The sequence below is a fragment of the Bos grunniens genome, chromosome 2 (assembly GCF_055505025.1).
Source record: "Bos grunniens cultivar Pamir isolate PY7600 chromosome 2, Bosgru_T2T1.0, whole genome shotgun sequence".
NCBI classification, from domain to species: Eukaryota; Metazoa; Chordata; class Mammalia; order Artiodactyla; family Bovidae; genus Bos; species Bos grunniens.
In genome coordinates, this window is record NC_141166.1 from 107,566,200 (window position 1) to 107,587,141 (window position 20,942).

General features: G+C 37.9%; 1 protein-coding gene across 2 annotated transcripts in view; it reads left to right on the forward strand.

The window, feature by feature from the left end:
* XIRP2 (xin actin binding repeat containing 2) overlaps positions 1-20,942 on the forward strand; it is a 693,360-nt gene that overhangs the window by 353,886 nt on the left and 318,532 nt on the right. The gene's annotated exons all lie outside the window — the stretch shown is intronic.

Here is a 20,942-nt window from a genome sequence, read left to right on the forward strand (position 1 = left end):
TCCTCTCAGAGCTTGCCCATCTCGTCTCCATATTGTATTGGTGAAAATCATCACAAAATAAGCCAGATTATAATGTGCTAAGATGTACTTCACCTCTTGATGGGAGGAATTGCAGACTCACATTTGCAAAGATCTTCATGACACAGATAATCACAATGATATGATCACTCACATCCTGGAATGCCAAGTCAAGTGGGCCTTAGGAAGCATCACTACAAACAAAGCTAGTGGAGGTGACAGAATTCCAGTTGAGCTATTTCAAATCTTAAAAGATGATGCTGTTAAAGTGCTGCACTCAATATGCCAGCAAATTTGGAAAATTCAGCAGTGGCCACAGGACTGGAAAAGGTCAGTTTTCATTCCAGTCCCGAAGAAAGGCAATGCCAAAGAATGCTCAAACTACCACACAATTGTACTCATTTCACACGTTAGTAAGGTAATGCTCAAAATTCTCCAAGCCAGACTTGAACAGTACATGAACAGTGAACTTACAGATGTACAAGCTGATTTTAGAAAAGGCAGTGGAACAAGAGATCAAATTGCCAACATCTGTTGAATTATCAAAAAAGCAAGAGAGTTTCAGAAAAACATCTATTTCTGCTTTATTGACTATGCCAAAGCCTTCGACTGTGTGGATCACCAAAAACTATAGAAAATTATTAAAGGATGGAAATACCAGACCACCTGACCTGCCTCTTGAGAAATCTGTACACAGGTCAGGAAGCAAGAGCTAGAACTGGACATGGAACAACAGACTGGTTCCAAATAGGAAAAGGAGTACGTCAAGGCTGTGTATTGTCACCCTGCTTATTTAACTTATATGCAGAGTACATCTTGAGAAACACTGGGCTGGATGAAGAACAAGCTGGAATCAAGATTTCCAGGAGAGAAATATTAATAACCTCAGATATGCAGATGATACCACCCTCATGGCAGAAAGCAAAGAAGAACTAAAGAGCCTCTTGATGAAAGTGAAAGAGGAGAGTGAAAAAGTTGGCTTAAAGCTCAACATTTAGAAAACTAAGATCATGGCATCTGGCCCCATCACTTGAAGGCAAATAGATGGGGAAACAGTGAAAACAGTGACAGACTATTTTGAGGGACTCTAAAATCACTGCAGATGGTGACTGCAGCCATGAAATTAAAAGACATTTAGTCCTTAGAAGAAAAGTTATGACCAACCTAGATGGCATGTTAAAAAGCAGAGACATTACTTTACCAAAAAAGGTCTGTCTAGTCAAGGCTATGGTTCTTCCAGTAGTCATGTATGGATGTGAGAGTTGGTTTATAAAGAAAGCTGAGTGCCGAAGAATTGATGCTTTTGAACTGTGATGTTGGGGAAGATTCTTGAGAGTCCCTTGGACTGCAAGGAGATCCAACCAGTCCATCCTAAAGGAAATCAGTCCTGAATATTCATTGGAAGGACTGATGCTGAAACTGAAATTCCATTACTTTGGCTACCTGATGTGAATAACTGACTCATTTGAAAAGACCCTGATGATGGGAAAGATTGAGGGCAGGAGGAGAAGGGGATGACAGAGGATGAGATGGCTGGATGGCATCACCGACTCAATGGACATGAGTTTGAGTTAACTCTGGGAGTTGGTGATGGACAGGGAGACCTGGGATACTGCAGTCCATGGGGTTGCAAAGAGTCGGACACAACTGAGTGACTGAACTGCACTGAACTGATTTGCAAGGGTAAACAGTCAAGGAGATGAATAATTGGAGCTACTCTATAAACAATCTACCACAAGCAAGTTTCTAAACACATTCAAGAATCAAAATGGTTTAATGTATCATGAATAAATGCAAAATCAGGAAGAGGACTTTACACAAAGGATACATAATTTTAGCTATTTGTGGACAAAGCTCTTTTCTTATTCTTCTCTTAGATTCAATTAATTGACTACACTGATGATAAAACAGAGGCAGAATAATAGCCTCCCAAAGATGTCCACATCCTGATCCCCAGAACTTGTGAATATGTTACTAATAAGGCAAAGGGGACATTTAAATGTGGTTAAGGATCTTGAGATGGAAAAGTTTTCCTGAAGTATACCAGGTGAAAACAGGGTGTTTGTAAAAAGAAGGCAGGAATGTCAGAGTCAGAGATAATCAAAGAAGATATGATGACAGAACCAGAGATGGGAATGGTACAGGGCCATGACCCAAGGAATGTGGGCAGCCTCTGGAAACAGAGGCGAGGAAACCAGGCCCCCCGCCTCCACCCCATCCCCTGCCCACAGCATCCAGAAGGCATGGTTTCCTAAAGACATCTTGACTTTAGACCAGTGAAACTAACTTCGGACTTTGATCCCCAATACTATAAGGTCATAAATTTGTGTTGTTTTAAGCCACTAAGCTTATGGTAATTTGTTTCAGCAGCTATACAGAGACTAATACAGTTATATTGTAGACTTTTCAAAATCTGTTAAAAAATGGTAGGTAGTATATGATTTTGGAGTTTTCCTCTGCTCTTCCCTGATGAACGTATTCCCATATTTTAAAATCATGTTTTTGACTCTTTTCTATATGTAGTTGATATGCGTGTTTGTAACTTTAGGTAACCAAGAAACATTAATAAATTTAGGTTTGGATGATCTGTGTTTGATATGCAACACATAGTCACCTAAAAGGGTGAATTTATTAGGAGAGGAAGTTTGGCAAAGGAATAATAACAAAAGAAAAAGAAAAGGAAGAATATTATAAAGAACGAGTAAACACAAAGCATTGTGAGATACACTTGGTTCAAATCATGTTTCTTGTATGAGTAAATATATATTTAGGTGGAATATTCATGCAATTTTAAACTTAACTCTGGATTGGCCACCTGATGCGAAGAGCCAACTTATTGGAAAAGACCCTGATGCTGGAAAATATTGAAGGCAGGAAGAGAAGGGTACAACAGAGGATGAGATAGTTGGATGGCATCACTGACTCAATGGACCATGAGCTTGAGCAAAATTCCAGGAGATGGTGAAGGACAGGGAAGCTTGGAGTATTGCAGTCCATGGGGCTGCAAAGAATCAGACACAACTTAGCGACTGAACAACACAAACAACTCTGGGTATTAGATTTTGAATAGCAGCAGTGTTTAGACTAATTTGGAGCAAAGCAAGCTTGTTCAAGTTCTTTAGTCTTTTTTCCCAGTCCTCGGTTGGTATCCATAGCACTAGAACAGTGAGACCACTAAGCAAGGGCCGCTGAAGGATCACTTCAGCCTTCCCTATGATCCTAGTGTGAATAAAGGGTTTCTTGATTCAATTAATAATTAAATTTTCATCTATTCCATTCATATCTTTAGATTCCAAATATTAAATGATTTTATTTTCACACTGGATTACTTAATGATTTACTTGTTTTCATTGCACAGGTATGATCTTTGCCATAAACCCCACTCACTTGCGCAATCCGTTTAATTTACCCAACACTCCAACAGAAACTGTTTCTGTCATTTACTTAGGCTATAGATTGACACAGAGCATTCAGGCCTGAGCTGAACTCGATCAATCTCAGGAGGCGCAGTCACCCTATTGTAGCTAGTTGTGTGGCCTCAGAATGCACTGATTCCATCTATTGTATGTGGCTGGATGGCATCACTGACTCGATGGTTGTGATTCTCGGTGTACTCCGGGAGCTGGTGATGGACAGGGAGGCCTGGTGTGCTGCAATTCATGGGGTCGCAAAGAGTCGGACATGACTGAGCGACTGATCTGATCTGATCTGATTGTATGATTGGAGGCTCAAAGAAGGACATGAAGACACAGGCTAACAGACTGTGGACCTATGTGTGCATCAGTGATTGAATAGGATATAAACAATTAAATATGGGCTAGTTTCCAGAATATTATTTTCATTCCTTCCAATAATCAAAGCCTCTGGTTTTTCATTTAATGACCAATTTTTCATCTCCTACATTTTAGTTCTGGATAAAATCAAACTTTTAAAGGCACAGGTGAATCATGGCTTCCAATTTGCTTCCACTACAAAATCACTTCATTAGCTACACACACTTACATTTTTTCCTATACTTGGGCACCTAGGGACTCAGGGATTAATTTATCTCTAATCTCAAGGAGCAGGAAGCACTACTCTTCACAGGCAGTTGCCCGGTCAGAGCCTCTGATTCTCTATCTCCCACCCTCCATTACATCAGTGTTTCTGAGATAATTTCTGTCAAGCATGACGTATTTTATAAACGCATTTAAAGAGATGGAGGTTATTACAGTCTTGAAAATCATTGCTGAAAAATTTGTTCACCAAACTCTCAAGTACTTCCCCTATAGGAAAAGTTTTAAGGATCTTTGAAGAAAGAAAATATTTTTTTCTTTGCCTGAAAGTGAGCAAGTAGATTTTGGAGAGCTGAAGTAAATAATGAGAAAGATGACTCCTTTATTTTTGTTAGAGGATATGTTAGACAGAATTGTAATTTTCATTTCAGCATAGAATATAAGAGCATAATATTTGGTGACAAAGGATCAGTTGGAAACCTTTGCTCAGCTACTTTCTCAGTGAGTGAACTTAAATGAATTATTTCACCTCATTAATCCTTAATTTCCACACCTATAAAATGAGTATATTAATATAGCACAGGATTTTTGTGAAGATAAAGTTATATAACACCTGAAGTGGAAGAGGTATTTAAGAGGTAGCACCAAATGAAATTTAAGAAATAGTACTAAACTAGAACTGAATGAATTTTTCTTCTATTTTCTCTTCTCCAGTATCATTTGTATAACTCAGTAGATGTCCTTGGGGGAAAATATTTAATCTCAATGAGCTTATGTTTTCTCATCTATAAAGGCAGAAGCCCACACTCTCACCAAGTAGAGCAAATGCTAATGAAATTTTCCACCATGAGTTATAATCCCATTTTGAGATGAAAAGACAGTTTGTTAAACTACAGTTTTCAAAGTTTTATTAAGGCCCTAGACAGAGATATGTTTGCACCTTCATTGTCCTGATTAACAGAAGTAACTGGCACTTAGTCAAATCCAAATCCAAAAAAAGATGAGATTTACATTGTATGAAAGTGTTTATTGTATTCACACACAGAAAGAGAATAAATTAAACTTCGACTTCAAAGGTACCACAAGGATGGGCTGTGATGGTTTGCTTCATTTTATGCCGCTTTCTTAGTGATATAATTTGCTTTTCAATTATTGTTAGTGTTCTTTGATTGTTCTTTCTCCATTTATATCTTTGTTATTTTGCTGCCTCCTGCCCAGTGTTTTATGTTAGCTGAAGGAAAAATAGTTCTGTGATCTGATGATAACGTTCCCAACTTGAGCATGAACTCATCTGCATGCTCTTAAAGACTTTCTGAGGAAACTGCCATCTTGTCTCATTTGGGTATTGCAGTGACATATGCAGTCCCAATATGACTGTAGAGAACGTAGTGCCAGTAACCACAGAAAAATGTTAAGCAATATTGACTCACCTTCAGCTGGGAAAACTGCTGTCGGTTCGTGGATTGGCATTCTTTGATATTTTACTTGAAAGGCTAGTGAAGGTTTTCACCCTTGTGTTATAAGAATATTGATACCAGCTCTGCTGCCTCTACTGCAAACCCACCTTCTTTCACCCACTCTGTCTTCCCCAGATGCTTAGTCAACATATCTATTTACTGATTAAATTAATTCTTTGAGTCTCATACATGATTCTTTTTCCTCTTTCCTGTCCTCCCATGCCTGCTTTTCATATGCTAGCAGGTTATTTTACCTCACCATCAGGATAAGCTAAGAGGAAAAATAAAGAAAACATTACCTCGGAAGGGAGAATTAAATAGAATTTTGTTTTTTATTCAGGGCCCTTAACTCCACCAAAGGCCTTGAAAATGACAGTCCAGTTTCTTAATCAGCAATTTGAAAACCATCTCATCCTTGCCTTCTCCTTTGCCCTAGCCCACATCTGGCCACCTCTAGAGACTTATGCCAAAGCAATTTCATCAGAACTGAGTTAATGGATGCACACTTGATCTGGCATCTCAAAGCACAAAGCAGAGTGCTGGACTGTGCCTGACAGACAGCTGGTCCACAAGGCATTTGGGTGCCTCTTTTCAGATGAGGTGAAAAGTCTGGCTCAAGCTATTTATCAAGCAAAACCCCAGGCTTTATCATCACTAAGCCCAGTCCCTCAGTCAGAGTTGTATTGCCATGGCGTCTCATCCCAGGCTTCCAACCAGATATCGAAAAACTGGATGTGGCCCAAAGTCTGTGTAGAGGAGAGATTACCCTAAGCTAAAACAGAGCAGTGAACTGCATATGTGTGGGCTCAAAATCTATAGCTTTCCAGGAAAAGAAAGACCCCAGGGTAGCAACTGGGGCTTTAAACACGGAACCCTGGGGCCCCAACCTGATGTCTATTATGGTCCAAGTCTACAGCAACCTGAATGCATCATTCCACTCCTTATCCTTGGGGCCAGTTATTCCTCTCAGCATCTGCAGTGTGTTTAGAATTTGTCACAGGAGACCAGTGATGTCTGTTCCTGGAGGGTTTGCCCTGAAGAACAGCCTCAGGGCATTGCCTCTCTTTCTCTCTAACAACACAGGAATACCTTCCAAAACACTCTGACAGATAAATTTCTATTTATTGTGGAGAAGCTCAGGAGAAAAAAAAAGCTAAATCAAAGTTAATATCACCAGTAGTAAAATATACTGATATCATGCATCCCCTGAATGGACAAAACACCACCCTTGTGGTATTCTTACCAAAATACATAATCTCAGTTTAATCATGAGGATCATCATTTAAACCCACATATACAGGAACGTTATAAAGCAGCTGGCCATTACTCTTCAAAACTGGTAGGGTCATTTTGGACAAATACTAAAAAACTGCCCCAGACTGGAGACTAGAGACATGATAACTAAATTGAGGATGGGATTGTCTGTTGAATCTTGGGCCAGAAAAGAGAGCATTAATGGGAAAGTTGGTGAAATTCTAATAAGGTCTAAATATTTTTTGGTTTCACAATCATACTATGACTAAATAAAATTTTAAGATTAGAGAAAGCTGAACAAATGGTATATGGGAATCTCCATATTTTTCTTGCAACTGTTCAATAAGTAATATTATTTCAAAATAAAAATTTAAATATTTATGATCAATCTTGAGACTTTAGCACTGTGGAATGAAGGATTATGGTCCCTTTTATTCTGATTTTTCCATACCTCACCAAATTATTATTTTTATATCCCTTTGTAGAATGTGATTCCTAGCTCCCTACTCCTATATTTCTAAACTTTTGGAAGTTTCAGCCGTTTAACCTCTGCATATAATTTCAGGTTCTCTGCAATTAATTGTTTTTTAGCAAGGAAATTTAAGGAGCCTAGTCAGTAGTTCAGAAGTTGAATAAATGGACAGCTCTACAGTTTATTGTTATTTGGTTGCTAAGTCGTGTCCAACTCTTTTCTAACCCCATGGACTGTAGCCTGCCAGACTTCTCTATTCATGGCATTTCCCAGGCAAGAATACTGAAGTGGGTTGCCATTTCCTTCTCCAGGGTATCTTCCCAACCCACGGGTCAAACCTGTGTCTCCTGCTTGGCAGATGGGTTCTTTACCACTGAGCCACCAGGGAAGCCCCAGCTCTTCAGTTAGATCAGCTTTAAATTTATACCCTAGTTCCACTCACTGAGTTTTACTACATTTTCAGAAGTAAATTGCTTGTCTTTTTTTTTCTTGTTCGTAGTTGTAGCAGTTGTTACTGTTATTTAAGCCATTGGTTCTTTGTTGATTACAATCCTAAGTCATTGGCTCAAATTCAAGAAACTCAAATTACCTCTGGTCTCAGACTCAAATTCCATGAACTATAACTCTCTATTGCCCTTCTGATGCTGCTTGGACAGCAAACTTCAATCTCTCAAATACATTGTCAGCCCCTCCAAAGTCCTCACCCTATTTTTGGTAGTTATAATACATTGTCTTTTGATAGATGCTCCTATAATTTCTGCCATCTCTTTGGAACTAGCCCCTCTGATGCAAACTTTCTTAACTTCTTAGGCTCCTTGTTTACTTCTTCTTGCTGAGTACCAAGCCTGAGTGTTGTTATAGTAAAGCCTTCTTTATGTAGTTGTTCTTTTTATTCCTCAAATGAAGTCCTTTATCTGAACTTAGAAGTCTGGAATTTTTGGACAGGTTTGAAATTAAATATATTTAGCATAGAGAGCACTGGAGGCAGTGACAGTTCAGAATGAATGTGGCTATTACAACAGGTATAGTCATCCTGGTATTCTTTTCCTGGACACCAGCCAGCCTTTAGACACTAAACTGTGCCCTTATTTTAGCAGCTGTTTAGCACTCACTATATTGTGTGTGGCAAACAAATGGTTAACCCGTTTTCCTACTTGGAAAGATATTTCTTTATCTGTTTAATGTGTAGCAGTGAGTGAATGCATTGAGTTTCAAACACCTGAAACAAATTCAAGCTCCATTAATGTTTCTCATCTACTCCCACTACCAAATATGATGATTTATGGTACTTAATAGTACACTAACTTGTTTTTATGTCAATGTAAAGTCATTTATTGGGTACCATGAGACAAATCACTCTAAAGCATGCTAATGCATCATAATGTATGCATTTCTCCCTTCAGTACCTTTTGTGGAGCCATGTCAGGAGCATACATTTAAATTAATCAGACTGTTCTGATTTCAACCTTGATTAGATGTCAGAATCTTTTATTAATGATAAAGATGATATAAAATATATCCATTTCTGCTCATAATGATTTTGTAATTTAATCTTTTTCCCATTTACCTTTGTTTTTGAGTGTTAGGAGCAATTTTTCCTTGTTTTGAAATATGATTGAAATTCTCATAGGAAAGGAAATTCAAGGTATAAAAAAAAAAAAAAAAAAAACCAACTTCCACAGACAAATTTTCTTTTTCCCCCAGCCTCACCCCAAACCACACACACACACACACACACACACACAAATACATTGGCTTTTAAAAAGTATTTTATGTTTAAAAGTAAAATTGAGAGACTGTAGGACGTTGTGTCAGTGTCTCTAAAAATGACTTATTTTTCCAGAACCAGCAAGTATGTTTTTTCTGAGATATGTTTAAAGTTCTCTTTGATTTATAGGCATAGTCTTTTTTGCAGGTCCCACAAATATTTGAGGTTATCCCTGAATTCCTCCCCTCATCCCAACATTGGTCTGCCCCTAGACCCTGGAGGATAAGGCACTGTGCTGCTGCTAATGGCTGCTGCTGCCACTGCTGCTAAGTCGCTTCAGGTGTGTCCGACTCTGTGCGACCTCATAGACTGCAGCCCACCAGGCTCCCCCGTCCCTGGGATTCTCCAGGCAAGAACACTGGAGTGGGTTGCCATTTCCTTCTCCAATGCATGAAAGTGAAAAGTGAAAGTGAGGTTGCTTAGTTGTGTCCGACTTAGCGACCCCATGGACTGCAACCCACCAGGCTTCTCCGTCCATGTAGTTTTCCAGGCAAGAGTACTGGAATGGGGTGCCATTGCCTTTTCTGGCTGCTAATGGCTAGCAAGTACTAATTCTTTAAACACTGAGTATTTCCCAGGTACTTTGTTGAAGGCTTCATGGGTATTGCTGCCTATTTAATACTCAGAGTCATCTTAGAAATTCAGAGCTATCATTATTCCCATTTTACAGCTACAGGGTAGACAAGTTAAATAACTTATGGAAAGGTACATAAACCATTGGTAAGTTAATAGAGCAGGGGTTTGAACCCACATCTATCTAAATCTAGAACCCTATGGATAGTCTCTGGATTCATATTGTCCATTTTCATACAGGCTCTTACAGCTGTGTTTTTGGTATAAATGGATCCTAGTCAGTCGTAGAAATCACAGCAACTGCTAAACTTTGAAAGCCACAAATGCCACTGCTGCTGCTAAGTCACTTCAGTCGTGTCCGACTCTGTGCGACCCCATACACAGCAGCCCACCAGGCTCCCCCGTCCCTGGGATTCTCCAGGCAAGAACACTGGAGTCGGTTGCCATTTCCTTCTCCAATGCATGAAAGGGAAAAGTGAAAGTGAAGTCGCTCAGTCATGCCACTAGACATACTCAATTCTAAGACACATATTTCTTCACATGTTAAACCTTTGAAATTGACTGCTTCTGGTAGTCAATGGCATTTTATAGTTTGCCAGAATTTTCCTCTTTTCTTAGAGGTACATAAAATAATATCACTTTCCTTTGATAGCATAAATAAACTTTGTATTTTGAATCGAAAGTTGAAAGTGAATAAATGCAGTTAAAAAGTCAGTAACCATTCATTGTGTGCCAGGAATATACTAAGCACTTGAAATATATTTTCTTTTTTTAATTTTCATAGCTACCCTATAGATTAAGCTTATACAACACTATCATTATGTGAATGAGAAAATAGAGGCTTAGTAAAAATAAGACATTTTGTTCTAAGGTCCTTCTGTGTAGAAATGGTTGAAAAAGGAATTGCACAAACAGGCTGAGTCCAGAGGCTTTATTCTTAAAGGCTAGTTTTTGTATTATGCTTATTTGGCTAGTAGAGTTTAGAGCAAGCTAAAATTTTCTAGTCTAATGAACAAGAAACCCTGTGCAAAATAACTTACACACTAACAAGGAGCTTAATAAAGATGTGAAAGCAATCAACAGTAGCTTATTTGGCAGGAAGAACAAGCATTTTATTTGACTTCTTTCTCTTTCAGGGGCTGCGAATAGAAGCAGAGATGAATTTAGTGTAACTTGACACAGAGAAAGGTATTTAGAGATATTTGAAGGAAAAGAGAGATTTTTTTTTCCTTTTTGTCATATTCCACTAGTTTTATTTTTGAGATTTCACATAGAAGTTATATCATGCAGCATTTTTCTTTTTCTGATTTATTTCACCCAGCATAATACATATATGTCTTCTTTATCCATTCATCTGTTGATAGATAGATACTTAGATTGCTTTCATGTCTTGGCAATTGTAAATAATGTTGCTATGAACATTGAGGTCCATGTATCTTTTTAAATGATTGTACCAGTTTAACTCCCACCAACAGTGTATGAGGGTTCCCTTCTGAGAGATTATTTTAAGAAAAAAATCTTTGAAGTTTATTTAATATTCATTATAAGGCAAATTCTCAGATAAATAAAGCCAAAATCTAGGGGAAAAGTCTAACTGTAAGAATTTTAGAAGCCTAAAAGCTGCTGGAGAGGGCAACCAGAGGGGAGGAAGACAGTAGGTCAAGACAGATAAAATTTTTAAAATTTAATGAACAGGAATATAGTCTGCTTTTTCCAGTTTTGGTGCTTCTTTTTAATTTTCTGAATTACTTACTGTGGATAGTCACTCAGATTCATTCTTCTCTTTCTGTGATTTCAATTTCTTACCCTATGTAAATAATGCTGACATATTTATCTCACTCCTACCTTGTTACCTAAGTTCTCTCCCCATATTTTTAAGTCATTCTGAATATTCCTCAGCTACCTCAGAATGCCTCACTCTGAGCTCATTATTCTCCATGTAAATCAACTTCTTACCCAAAGTCCATTTGTTTTCAGTGACAACACCAGTGTCCAGTGACCAAGAGTTCTCTCTGATAGTTTAATTTATCCTGCTTATTCGCCTTCAACTCCACATTTCTCAATGTCTCTTTCTACTTTTCATTTATCACCTGGCCTTTGTCACTTGTTACCTATTTCATTACATACCTTCATGTCTAGTATCTTAATCCTTCTAGACCAAATCTTTTTTTGTCCAGGCTTGATCTCAGTGATACAATCATAGCTCTAATTCCCACAGCCATGGACTTGTGTGCCATATCATATACTCACATGTGCCATCTGTATGCATTCTATTTAACTGTATTGCATTGTCAAAGTCACTAGCCACCTGTGGTTAATTTAATTGCAATTAATTAAAATTAGATTAGGGCTTCCCTCATAGCTCAGTTGGTAAAGAATCCACCTACAATGCAGAAGACCCCAGTTCGATTCCTGGGTCGGAAAGATCTGCTGGAGAAAAATAGGCTACCCACTCCAGTATTCTTGGGGGCTTCCTTTGTGGCTCAGCTGGTAAAGAATCCACAGGCAATGTGGGAGACCTGGGTTGGATCCTTGGGTTGGAAAGATCCCCTGGAGAAGAAAAAGGATACCCACTCCAGTATTCTGGCCTGGAGAATTCCATGGACTGTATAGTCCACGGGGACATGACTTATTTATTTCCTTAGTCACTCTAGCCATATTGCAAGTTCTCAATGACTACATGTGACTAATGTTTGCTGTATTGGACATCATGTATGTAAAGGAGTCTCATCACCTCTGAAAGTTCTATTGGACTCTAGTTCTCCCATAGAGAATTTCAACTTCCCCATTAAAGATGTTCCTAGTGGTGTATGTGTTCTAGAGTTCTTCTGGTGTATTCCAGTCTATATCTCTGCATTTCTACTTCATACTAATGCCTCAGGTGAACTTTGTCTAACGTTTTCTTTTTGATCTTTCCCCTGGATTCTCAACACACTGTATTTTTGGAGCCTGTCCAAGGAGCAATCCCAAGGGAAGGAGAAGCCAGTCCAACATGAATCTGCTTACAGTAATTTATTTATCATGAATGCTGAGCATGATATTAGGACTAATTATAAGCCTATATAGGACCCAAAAGAATCTTCTCAGTCATGCCTGGATGGATTGTCTTATTTAACAAAACTTTTAAAAAATAATCTATTTCCTTTCTTCCAGCTCTTCATTCCATGCAAGCACCTGTCTTGTGGTGCTGCCTTGGGCCCCTTTATGCCTGTAGTAGGGTTCTTTGATTTCCTGCCACCTCCAGGTCATGATAATATTCCAAATATTGATATTCACTTTCTTAAATAATAGACTTTATTTTTATAGAAAAGAAAGTTTAGAGAAAAAAATTCCCATATCTCCTCTCCCTCTAACCCCCAGTTTTCCTCTATTATGAACATCTTGCATTAGTGTGGTACGTTTATTAAAATTGATGAGCGATTATTGATACATTATTAACTAAAGCCCATATATCGCCAGCATTTGGAGTTCTCAGTATTTTGAACTTTAGACTTTTTAATCAATATATAGTGAATGGTTTGGCTTTTTGTCTATTATGTCTTGCTTGCGCCCACTAATGCTAAAATGACTTTAATTTTTCACTATTCTTGGGTGTTTCCAACTTTGAGGCATAAGTGTGTTTTCTTTATTTATGACAGGATGCTCTTTTAGTCTTATTTTACATTTAATTTTACTCTGTACCGTTTCATGTTCAGTTCCCCAGATGTTTTGTCATTGCAGACTGGATTTTACTTGTTTGATCTATATGGCAACATATGTCCTGCCATGTAGGAACGGTCCTGGTTTACATGTATTGCCCCAACACAGTTATTAATAGAATCCTTTCCTTTGTCCCAGTTTGGGTGGTAAATTATATTATTATTCTATTTGAATATCCACCTGGATCATAAGGCAAAAACATATCTTTTCTTCCTTTTCCTTCCCTCCATTGTTTTTAACAGAGTGTGGAGTATGTTGGGTGTGTTTACTAAGTGCCGTGGGAATAGGTGTTTGGAAGGCCCTCGTGAAAATGAGCTGGCTCTTTTAAGCTCTACTTTCCAGGTCAGGTGCTGTAGCATTTCAACCATAGGACTCAGCTTCAACCTAACCTTATAGGAATTCTTCAGCCTGCGCTGCCTATAGCTGCACACCTTCTGTTTATTTGACAGCAGGTCTTTGATAACCTGATGTCACTTGTCCCTTGCATATGGTCATCCCAGCCAAAGCAATCTTTTCAGTGGTTGCGTGCCAGCTTCTCTGGGTTGGACACCCTATGTTATTATTCTCGATGCCCTATGGATGACATATCTATAGTGAAATTGTGCAAGAAATGGACATAAAGGAATTAATGCTTGTTTTATAGCCTTTTTTATTTCTGAACTCTGAGGTTACTTTGATATCAGGTTATATCTACCAGCCTATCAAAGGATACATTTCCTTCCTGATTCATATTTATTCCATTTTGCCCTGTGTTATTAACAGTGACCTAGAATATGCAGCTAATATCAGAGAGAATTCCCATCTCTGCATTGCATAGATTCTCTTGGTAGAGTCTACCTCATGACTGCTAACCTACACCCAATCCCACTGCCATTGCCAGCTCAGGAAGCTTCTCATAATGTACTTTGGCTTATTTTTTTTTCATGTTTTTTTTCTGTTCTAGAGAATGTTAAGTAATAATCAATTATTACTTTCTCTTTTAAATTATGAAGTATTTCAGCCAAAGAGATAAGTAAAAAACTGTATTCTGCATCTTCTTGCAGTTGTACATCAGAAGTATAGTGCTGAGCATATAAAGCTCTCAGGTACTAGGATCCTGTAAGTATACACCACATGGCATTGAAAGATATTTTTGGCTAGAAAGCAGCTTTATATTTATGCTAATATCTAAATTCCCTTTTTGCATAATATTTGAAGATTTCAACATAAAACAGGAGAAAATAAATTCAGCAGATGCAGAACTGAGAATACATAATAAAAATATACTGCTCTACACACATACATACGCATATACAACAATGAACCAACTAGAAAAATCCGTTTTTCTCTTTCTTTTTTAAAGAAAGGTAACCAGAAGTCTATAGCACATATACCTAAGTGAAATGTTTTCTAGTACTCGAAGCGAAGTGTTCATAGATACAGTTGTGCTGAATCATCATATTTTCTTTCTTATTCTTAATCGGTGAATAAAAACAATGCTTTGGGCCCTAAGGGTGTTCAGCAGCTGAAATTCTTTGCTGCTGAAAGAAAAAAAATATAGGTAGCATTCCTATCACTTCAGAGAAAATGACGGGGTGGAACTGAAGGAAGAACGTGCTGCTAAAAAGCACAGATCCTATTTTCTTGTAATGCCACTAATAATAACTTCAGAGTGGTGGTTAGGGTATAGATGCTGTATAAGCAAAAATAAACCTATATTAAATGGTTTTTAATGTTTGAAAGGAAAAAGTAACTGCAAAGTTAAAATCAGTTTACTACAAACACCATCTCTGTAGTGATGTATTTGCCAGTGTTCTCCCTGGAGTTTTTTGGCATATTGCTCAGAGTTGCCTCAACCGAGTATATCTAATGAAATCTTGCCCATTCATCATTTTATACTGAGAGATGCTTTTCCAAATGTAGAAATTAAAAACTATAAATTCTTCCAAAGAAATTATTCCAGTTTCAATATGAATGTTACTAATAAGTCCTCTCCCAGTGTGAAGAGATTATACTGTCTTTTAACTAGCAAGTGCAGTTCCAAAGTAGATAATCATTAAAAATAAGAGATGATCCAGATTTCATAAAGACATGGCAATTAAAGTGATTGAATTAGAATGATAAAATTATTAAAGGAGAAAGCTGCACTCAGATGTCTTTGAGTCAAACTCCCTCCCAAGGTTGGAATTCATATTATATCCTGGACAGATGGCAACCCAGCTTCCCTTTATATACTTCCAGTTTCAAGGAGTTCATGCTTTTGCAAAGCATTTCTTTCAACTGTCAGATGACTTTCTTTCATAGAAGGTCAATCCTCATGTTGAGTAGAATGTCTCCTGGGAACATCCACGTTTTGAATAAAGTTTTGCCCTTTGAAGCAACATAATATTCTGCATTTGTCACTGTGGGAAATGACAGGCTATGTCTAACCTTGGGGTATCAGGACATTGCTTAGCAATAGGAGGTGAGGTTCAGATTCTCCTGAGTGATTTAGGAAGAGTCATGGCCAAACCAGTGCATGACAAGGGCATGATAAGACTCAGCAGGTTCAGACTAAGCAAAGACAGATGCCCAAAAACAACATCACACAAAGTTTGGACATTAATTAAGGAATCTGTACTGCAGAGGTCAGCCAATATATTGGGCATCTTGCTTCAAAGGTATTTTTTTAATGTTTGAGAGTTTTATGCTTATTTTTTAGTGGATAACTGATGTCATTTTTTTTTTTTTTTTTTTTTTGGTCTGAGTGTTATGTAACAAGCACTTGGGTAAGGAAAGTAGAGAATTTGACACTATGGGGTTCATCCAGCATTTTTATTATTTTTCTTGAGTGTAGTTAATATTCCTCCAAGCTGTTAGTACCCTGTGGTGCTGACATACTGTGTCCCTTTTGAGGCTTTGCTTTTTCTGGCTAGGCTTCAAACCAAGGACATGTAGCAGTTTTATTTGTATCCATGTGTGCTCAGTTGCTCAGTTGTGCCCAATGTGTTGTGAGCCCATGGACTAGAGCCTGCCATTCTCCTCTGTCCATGGGATTTCCCAGGCAAGACTACTAGAGTGGGTTGCCATTTCCTTCTCCAGGGGATCTTCCCAATCCAGGGACTGAACCTGTGTCTCCTGCATCTTCTGCATTGGCAGGTGGACTGTTTTACCACTCTGCCACCTTTTATTTGTATAGATAGATACCAAATATATTCTTTTCATCTTCTTTACTGTTGTATTTTTATATTGAAAAAAATTTCTTCAAAATAGTGACTTCAGTCACAAATATATATATATATATGCTAACTATTTTTGACTGATTATGCTGTGTACATCCTCTTCTTCCTCTGATAGTTATCTCCTTTGTAATTGCAAGCAAGTTAAGGACCAGAGTTGAAAAAGAGGTTCCCTACGTGCTTCTGCAACTAGAATCCTCTTCTATAGATGCCCAATAACAAAACATAAATCCTCCAATTCACTCTAGCCAGCTCATACACTGCCAACTCTGTCTCTCAGCATCCAGCTCTGTGTCTCTTTTTTTCCAGTTTGTGTGTGTGCATGCTCAGTTGCTAAGTTGTGTCCGACTCTTTGTGACCCCTTGGACTGTAACCCGCCAGGATCCTCCATCCATGGGATTTCCCAGGCAAGAATACTGGAGTGGGTTGCCATTTCCTCCTTCAAGAGATCTTCCTGACTCAGGTATCAAATTTGCATCTCCTGCATTGGCAGGTAGAATTTTTCCCCTGAACCACCAAGGAAGCCTCAGTTTTATTGAGGTATAAATAACAAATAAAGTTGTAACATTTAAATTATGTGATGTGATGATTTGATATATGTATGTATTGTGAAAGAATTCCCCTCACTGAGTTAAGTTACACATCCATCACCTCATATTTACTCTTTTGTTTGCTTACATGCTTAGCAAATTTTAATTATACAATACAGTGCTGTCAACTGTGGTCACCATGTCATATATTATATCCTCTGACCTTATTCATTTATAACTGCAGGTTTGTAATCTTTTATTAATCTCTCCATATTTTTTCCATTTTAGACAAACACCTTTCTCTCCTCTGTTTCTATTTACCTTTAAAAAAAAAACTTCCACATGAAGTGGTATCATGGAATATTTGTCTTTCTCTGTTTGGCTTATTTCACTTAGGATAATGCCCTCCAAGTTTCATTCATGTTGTCAAAAATGACAGGATTTCCTTCTATTTTTAAGGCTGAATGTACACACACACCTGGAGAAGGAAATGGCAGCCCACTCCAGTGTTCTTGCCTGGAGAATCCCAGGGACGGGGGGAGCCTGGTGGGCTGCCGTCTATGGGGTCGCACAGAGTCGGACACGACTGAAGCGACTTAGCAGCAGCAGTACACACACACCACATTTTCTTGATCTTTTCATCTATTGATGGACACTTAGATTGTTTCTGTATTTTGACTATTGTGACCATTGCAGTAATGAACATGAGAGTACTGATACCTCTTTAGGATAATGGTTTTATTTCCTTTGAATGTATACCCAGAAGTGAAATTTCTAGATCAATGGTAGTTCTATTTTAAATTTCTTGAGAAACCTCCATAATATTTTTTGTAATGGCTGAACCAGTTTACATTTCTGCCAACTGTGTACAAGTTACACTTTGTACCTTGTAGAAAGTTCCCTTTACGAGGTACAAAAGGTAGGAGTTCCCTTTTCTCTACATTCTCATTAGTATTTGTTATCTCTTGTCTTTTAGACAGTAGCCATCCTAACAGTTGTGAGCGATATCTCATTGTGGTTTTGATTTGCATTTCCCAAGAGTTGACTCATTGGAAAAGACTCTGATGCTGGGAGGGATTGGGAACAGGAGGAGAAGGGGACGACAGAGGATGAGATGGCTGGATGGCATCACTGACTTGATGGACATGAGTCTGAGTGAACTCTGGAAGTTGGTGAGGGACAGGGAGGCCTGGCGTGCTGCGATTCATGGGGTCGCAAAGAGTCGGACACGACTGAGCGACTGATCTGATCTGATCTGATCTGATGATAGTGATATAGAATACCTTTCCATAAACCTATTGGCCACTTTTATGTTTTCTTTGGGAAAATGTCTACTTAAATCCTTTGCCCATTTTTAAATTAGGTCATTGGGTTTTCTGCTATTGAATTATATGAGTTCATTGTATATTTGAGATATTAACCCCTTATCAGATATTAGACTGCTGCAAAAGTAATTGCAGTTTTGCATTTTTGAAATTTGCAGTTTGATATGGGAACACATTCTTAAATAAACGTGGTTATGTTATAGATCATTTTAGTACATATTTCTCACTTTATGCTTTTTTGCTAATGACATTACTTGCTGTTTATCTAGACTATAGAAATGATGTTAGACAAAAAAGCAAATTCCAGTGATTTTTTTATTCAAGTTCAAATGGGTTGTAGAGCAATGGAGACAACTCACAACATCGACAATGCATTTGGTGCAGGAGTTGGTAACGAATGTACAGTGTAGCAGTGGTTCAAAAAGTTTTGCTAAGGAGATGAGAACCTTGAAGATGAGGACTGCAGTGGCTAGCCATCAGAAGTTGACAATGACCAGTTGAGAGGATCATCAAAACTGCTTCTCTAAGAACTACATGAGAAGTTGCCCAAGAACTCAACATTGACCATTCTGTGATCATTCAGCATTGGAAGCAAATTGAAAAGATGAAAAGACTCGTTAAGTGGTGTCTCATGAGCTGACCCTAAATCAAAACAAACAAACAAAAAAAATCATCATTTTGAAGTGGCATCTTCTCTTATTTTATGCAATGAACAATTTCTTGTTGGGATTGTGACATGCAAAGAAAAGTGCATTTTATACAGCAACCAGCAACATCAAGTTCAGTGGTTGGACCGAGAAGCTCCAAAGCACTTCCTAAAGTCAAACTTGCACCTAAAAAAAAAGTCATGGTCCCTGTTTGGTGATCTGCTGCTTGTCAGATCCACTATAGCTTTCTGAATTCCAGCAAACCCATTACATATGAGAAGTATGTTCAGCAAATCAATGAGACATACTGAAAACTACTATACCGACAGCTGGCATTGGTCAACAGAATGGGCCTAATTCTTCTCCACGAAAACGCCTGATCACACATCACACAACCATTGCTTCAAAAGTTGAATGAATTGGGCCACAAAGTTTTGCTTCAGCTACCATTTCACCTGACCTCTTGCTAATGGACAACCACTTCTTTAAGCATCTTGACAACTTTTTGCAGGGAAAATGCTTCGACATCAGCAGGAAGCAGAAAAAGCTTACTGAGAGCTCATCGAATCTCAGAACATGGATTTTTTGCTACAGGAAGAAGCAAATTTATTTCTTGTTGGCAAAAATATGTTGATTGTATGGTTCCTATTTTGATTAATAAAGATGTGTTTGAGCCTGGTTATAGTGATTTAAAAGTCACAGTCCAAAATTGCAGTTACTTCTTAATCAACCTAATATGTGGTTTGCAAATATTTTCTCCCATCCCATGGGCTGCCTTTTCATTTTGTTGAGCAGAAGCCTTTTAGTTTGTGGTCTCTCTTGCTTATTTTTGCTTTTGGTGTCAAATCCAAAATGTAATTGCCAAAACTAATGGCAAAGAGCTTACTCCATAGATTTTCTTCAAGGAGTATTATGGCTTCAGGTCTTAGATTCAATCTTGAATCTATTTTGAGTTGGATTTTGTGTATGGTATAAGCTAGTAGTGCGGTTTCATTCTTTTGCATGTGCTTGTCCCATTTTCCCAGTACCGTTTATTGAAGAGATTGTCCTTTCCCAATTGTATATTCTTGGCTCCTTTGTCAAAAGTTAATTAACCGTATATACATAGGATTATTTCTGAGCTGTCTGTTCTGCTCCATTGATCTGTTTGTCTGCTTTTATGCCAATACTATTCCTGTTTTTAGTTCTATAGCTTTATAATATGGTTTGAAATCAGAAAATTTGATGCCTCCAGTTTTGTTCTCCTTTCTGAGAATTTAGCTACTTGGGGTCTTTTGTGGTTCCATGAAAATTTTCAGATTTTTTTCTATTTTTGTGAAAAATGCCATTGGAATTTTGGTAGGGATTGCTTTGAGTCTGTAGATAGCTTTTGATATTAATCATGGTTTATGATTCCAGGTTAAAGAGTGATAGGAGAATAATAGTACTGCAAGATTTAAATGAACCATTTAAATTTTAAAAATATTGAGGTTTCCATAGAGCTGACATTTAAACGTTGACATCTTTTTCCTTATTGAACAGGATAGTTTATCTTGTTTTGATCAGAAAATGAATCTTTCAATCTGATTTTTAATATTAAGTCTTACCAAGCCTTTCTCTCCCGCTTTTCCCACTCCCCAACACCTTGTTCCAGGCCTGCCTCACTACATATATTTTTCTCTGTACTGAAAGGATTGCAGGCTGTACTTTCACACATAATAGGTAGTAGCTATATTTGTCAAAAATCTTGTCAACGCTGCAGTTAGAGAGCTGTCAGCCTGCATTCAGTATTGTTTTGTGAAATATCTGAGGGAGGCTCAATATTATGCATTTAAATACTTTGTGTCAAAGGTTTATACAGTTTTCATTGAGCCATTTAATTCAATTTCTAAGGTAGAATTTTAACTTCTGAGGCCAAAAATTCATCAAACTCCTATAATTGCTGATGATTGAACGTGCATTTAGGAATATTATCTTTCCCATTTTTAGCTATGTTCTTAGAATTTTGATCAAAAAGACCACCAGATT